Below are 6,287 nucleotides of genomic sequence, written 5' to 3'. Positions count from 1 at the left end.
CATCATAAGAACATAAAAAACAGTTAACCATCATAACAATAAGATATTAAAAATAATTATTATAAATTATCAAATTTGGTATATAATATAGATGACAAAATTTAAAAATATTTACATAATAAAGAAAGATTGTAGATAGGTACCTAAGGGCACAAGAACTTAAATATTACTTATAATAATAATTACTAATAGTATTACAAATTATTTAAACTATTTATTTATACAGGATTGCTATTAACAAAAATACCTACCTATATTTAATTGAAATTGGAAACTGCTATTGCAAATCTTTAATTAAAGTTTGAACAGCCACAAATTTTTTTTTATGAACATTTGCTATTTCAAAAAAATAATCCTGAATAAACCACCAAACCTGCTCAGCTTCTGGAGGATAGTTTAAATTTAACGCATTGAATGATTTAAAACAAATATCTAATGCCTTAATTGGTGTTTCGAGTTTGTAATAAATATTGTCAATTATAGTATAGTAGTTCAATACACTACTAGCATCTTCAATATTCCCCACGATGGCGATATATGGCTGAACAGTTAAATTATTAATAAATGCTCTATTCACTTTTTGTTCATGGTGAAGTATTCGCACCGTGATCTATTCTTTAAACACTGCGTTACGGTAGAGAGTGAGAGTAGTAATTGTAATTAAAACAAAACAAAACACTTAAATAATGAATGTGTACTGTATTTAAAATAATAGATAAAATAATGGATAATATACTAGATCCAACTTAACTGGAGTTGAGAACACGGCAAACCGTGGTGCCGTGTAATCGCGTTTAGACCGACTGACTACTCTCTGTGACCCTCTCTGTGTTAGCGTCTCGGCCCGAGCGAGTCCTGAAATCTGTCCACTCGGCAGATTCCAAAGGCTCGCTTGCATGTCCGCAGTCACGTAGGCCAGTGAAAGAATTGATTGACTATACAAAATAAAAATACAGAGTGGACATAATTGTACAGGGTACAACATCCCCCCCCCCGAGTTAAACCGGAGCAATGGTACGACAATGGGTTGTCTTGATGTCATTACTATTCTGTGAAATAAGCAATTTTAAATTAATTCCGTATTTAGTACTTTAATAATATAGTTACACCATAAAGTGTTAATAAAATAGACCTAATAATATTAGGTATATATATATTATACTATATTATAATGATGGGAACATCAGAGAAATTTTTGATAAATGAAAGATTAAGAATATCAAGATGTTACAATCGAGTGATTCACTCGAAAAATTACCTCTCTGTTAATTTATTTCAATACCGAGATAATCACTCAATTGCTTTCAAAACAATCAAGATAATTGATTAAATCAAACAATGGAGTATTTTGAGTGTTCTCACTTGATTATTCCCGTACTAAACTGAATTAGATATTTGAATTTATTAATGATAAGAAAGTACATCATAGATATCATTTAGATAAGGTATTTATTCTGTGGTATTGGTATCATTTAATAAAATGTTTACAACAGCTATTAGATTACAAACTAAATAATTATTAATTTAACAATGTAGGTTAATAGTCTAAGAAATAATGGCTTATACTAGTTATAACTTGAGTGTATAGTGTAAGGATATCTACTTAATTTATATTTTAGTGTTATTTTATGTTTTCTGTTGTTTTATTAAAACTACCTATTAATACTTGTGTACCTATAAGAAATATTTTAATTTTGAGACAAAATATTAGATAAATACAAAATAAAATATTTAAAACTTACTGTGATACTGACTATCACAGCACTAGCTTGTTCTAATTTTGATGGTTTCCGCATACAATATTTAATTGTTTTTTGATTGTCCTCATTGGCAGTCTTCTTTGGAATTTTAATATTCACTGGTTTAAATAGGTATGGAAGAATTTTAATAGTTGCTAAATCATCATCACCTAAAACAAATTACAGATACGTACCAACCTTTCTGTTTACCAACTCCAATTTTATTTTTATTAGTAATGTTATGTTAACTGTTAAACAACTTGCCTAATTTAGCAGGTGATATAATTTTTTTAATTATGTTTTGTTCAAACACATTTAAATTTGATTGTCCTTTAAAATATGTTTTTAATTTATTTTTAAATACATCAAATTTTTGTAAAAGATTGGTCTTTCATTGGAAATAAGTGAGAAAAATCCATATCAATCTAAAAAAAATCATTGTGTATATTTATAATTATTTATTTGAAAAAAAAAATTTTATTTTATTATTAAGATTTAAAAAATATATATTTGAAAGCAATAAATTTATTTATTTTTATTTTAATATTAATTAAATATACTGCAATTCAAACATTTTTTAAATCTATTATGGCATAAGGACACTTTTTGTAGTTTGTGTGACTAAACTTACAAGTATGTGACCTGTTGCCTTTTTTAATGCTGGATACTTTTGAATAGCATTTTCGTTGATTAGCTTAGTATTTCTGTAATGAGCAGTTTCAGCCCATAACTGGTGTAAAATTATTTCTGGTTCTATATTATGTTTTAGCCAATTTATTGAATCTAAAATATCTATTTAATATAAGTATGCAATAAGTATTTATAAATAAGAATTACAAATTAATATTATAATAAATATCTAATTCTAATGTCAATTTCACATTATAAGAATCATATTTTATTAAAAATAATTAATAGATACCTTCTTCATTGATAAAAACTTCATCGTCTTTATTATGTTTTTTATTACTTTAATTATTTTGTATTTTCTTTATCTCTTTTTTTAAATTGCAATATTTATCATACAATTTTCCTCGATTAGGGCTCACTTTATTACCTTCTTTATAATAAGGTATGAAATAGACATATTTGTTTTCTGAAGGAAAGAATTCTTCTATACCTATCGAGTATGAAAACCCCTTTTTATTTATTATAGTTTTTAACAAACCATATACATAGTATAAAACTTATACAACATTTACCTATAATATTTAAAGTATCAATTGCATTATTTTGAAATGGCTCTGAGGTTACATTGTAATATGATACATCTATATAATATAATTTGATTTTAATTGTGTTATAATATACAAAATATATTTTAATTAGGTACCTACTATAATTTTATTGTCAGTCTGGCTCACCTAGCTATCCAGGGTTTTTTATAGGTACTAATTGTTTTGATAATTAAAGAGCCTAACACCAAATTTAAACATTGAAAATACCACAAAAAATTGGTCCTTTTCTTGACATAAATAAATATTAAATTGAAATTATTCACCTACATACTAATATAATATATTTTGTATTGGTTATTTGCATTAAATGTATACTCTTTTTTTGTACTCAGTCAAATTCTAAAATTTAAAGTAATATTCAAAATCAAATAAAAAACTGACTGATTTGAACAATTAATATACATAAGTTTTCTTTAAATTAATACATTTTCAAATTTTTACTGTAACTAGCAAAAGATGTAACCATGTGTTTAAATTAAAAGATCACTAATAATGTATTAACTTAAGAATTAATTAAGAAAATTGACTAAGTATTTGAATTAAATTGTTTCTTTAAGAATATAAACTATTTAATTAATTAATAACATTGGTAAATAGTAATGTAGATAACACAGGCTGTAATTGCAATGATAAATTTCAGAAGTTTTTAAAATATTAATATTAGTTATACTGAACATATTTTCAAGTAGGTATAATACATTTTAATTTAATAATTTTTTTTATTTTAATTAATTATGTTTGTTGTAGTTCTCTATTATAGTGTATATAAATAGTGAGCTCAATCACAAGCCAGACCAACACTGACCTAAACTTATTTTAAAATAAGATTAAAATAATCTTTTTTTTTAATTACCTTTTTCATCTGTCACAACAGTCATGTTCATCATTGACTCAAATGTCAATAATTTTTCATTTTTTAACTGAACTTCCTAATTAAGTCAAAATACAATTTTGGAGAAACAATTAAAAAAAGAAATTGTTTTGAGTATTGCAAGTAAAAAAAAAAAAAAAAACATTTAATAATTGATATCAAATTGAATAAATATAATATACATTAAGGTTTACACTTACTGAACTTAGTATATTTAGTTTTTCCAACTCATTAACAAACTTGGCTCTTTGACTAATTTTGGGAATTAAATCTTTCAACATTAACTCAGTTAATATCATCAAAACTGTTTTATTAATTTCTTCCTCTAAAAATATAAAATAATACATAGGTATCTCTCCTAAAATAGTTTATTCATCACCAAAAATAAATGTATGATAAATAAAATCGATTTTGAATAAATAAAAATAATAATGTAACAAATATTTATTTATTTAGTTAAAACTTGAATTTGAAAAATAGAAAATAACTAAATAAATAGAGATAAAATCTAAAAAAAAAATGTTTTGGGGGATATACTTGTAATATAAACTCTTTAAAGCATATTTATCTGTTATCATAAGTTATACCTTCTAAGTTTATTTGAAAAAAATTACTAAAATGTTTTGTCATTGCTGATGAAATTTAACTACCTACGTTTAATATATTTTAATAATATTTTTTTTAATATTCAATTAATTTATATCAAAATTGATCTCGAGTATTGAAAAATATTTGTTTGACAAAAATTGTCTTCAAAAAAATCGATTCATCATAATTCCGCTATTAAAATATTTTGGAAATATAAAGTTTCATTAAAAAAAAAAAAACGCACTTTGCTTACAAATTTCTAAAATATCAGTAAAATATATCAAATTATAATATCATCAAAAGTGATTAAAACATTAGAAGGTCTGAATCAATCAAATAAATGGATATTTTTAATCTATATTCAGTCATTTTTTTTACTTTTATTTTAATTTGCTTTTATTCGCTCATTACAGCAGCATTCAGTCATAAAATGGCCTTATATTATATTAATTGCGGAGACAAATTACCGAGTATAATGGTTCTATATTTATATATATTTTTTTTAAACTGTTCTTTTCTTATTATTACTGCTTTTAAAAAATTGTTTCCTGATTTAAGTAGGTAGGTATTTAAGATATTATAGACCTATACAATTCGGTAATTAATTTATATTTAATAAACTATATAACTATAAGTCGATATTTATTTAAATAATTTGAACAAAACTCGAAAATAACTGTATACATTAATAATATACTACATATATAGTATATAGTGTAAAAAACTTACTTTTTTGACTTGAATCCATTGAAATTTAGAGAGCTGTAGAGAGTCAAACTTTCTTGTAGAAGTGTCAAAAAGTATGATAAATAAATGACTGACATAAGGGTAATGGTGACCACCATCCATTAGCTGATAATATGTTTTGCAAGAGACAAAATTCTTAAGAATTTTTATTTCATGCCGCGCGTGTTGCCTCGTGCCTTATTTTACCTTGTGTTTACGACTCGCGCGTGTTTAGTTTTCGCCGAATTATATTTCGACAGTTCGACTAATAATAGTTTATAGCAATTTGATCTATTGCTATAGTATTCAATTATTTGGGCTATAAAATATAGTTGATTTAAAAATATGAAAAAAAAACTATAAAATATAGTATTATTCACTATTGAAACCAACTATTTTTATATAGTCTTAATAAATATACTGTTTTAGTCATTCCACCTATAAAATAGTGATTCTTACTACATTTTTCGTGACTATAAAATTTTAGTAATTTTTTTTTCCGTGTAGTAAAAAATTATATTTTCAAACAACGTATGTTGCTTTCAGTAACATATTATGATTTAAAAAACATATTAAATACAAAGTCACTTGTAATTCTATTTCATATAAAAATTAATATACATATATACGTACTAAATACTTATGTAAATAATTTGTTATTTCTCTTTAGGCTTGTTTTCATTCCAAGCTATCTCTTTCATTTCCTACATAAACGTACAGTAAAAAAAAATCATTCTAGTGATATATTGCGTTTAGTAAATTCAATGGCATACATTCAATCTTGCCATGGGGGGGGGGGGTAACAAAATTAATCAATATCTTTTTTTTTCTTTGCACAGATAAATATCTGCTATACATAGATACATATTTTATAGAACTCTTTTAATAATTTACAGTTTATTTTTACATTAAAGTAAATTAGTATTATAAGGTTAGAAATTATGATTAAAACATTGAAAAAAAATAAACATTTATGTATGAAAAGGGCTGGATTTAGAAATGTCGGGGCCCTGGGCTCACCCTTAGTAGTAGTTTCGGTTTTTTAGGTAGTTACTAATTTTTATGTTGGTCACTTACGAGCAGAGTATAATGATTTTTAATATTAATAATTTGAAACAAAAAAAA

General features: G+C 24.2%; 1 pseudogene; it reads right to left on the bottom strand.

Annotated features, from left to right (window-relative positions):
* Window positions 1-229: 229 nt before the first annotated feature.
* Window positions 230-5,422, bottom strand: LOC112680759 (annotated as a pseudogene).
* Window positions 5,423-6,287: the final 865 nt, after the last annotated feature.

The sequence above is a fragment of the Sipha flava genome, unplaced genomic scaffold (assembly GCF_003268045.1).
Source record: "Sipha flava isolate LNK unplaced genomic scaffold, YSA_version1 18060_pilon_pilon, whole genome shotgun sequence".
Taxonomy (NCBI): Eukaryota; Metazoa; Arthropoda; class Insecta; order Hemiptera; family Aphididae; genus Sipha; species Sipha flava.
This window is presented reverse-complemented; position numbering and strand designations above follow the sequence as displayed.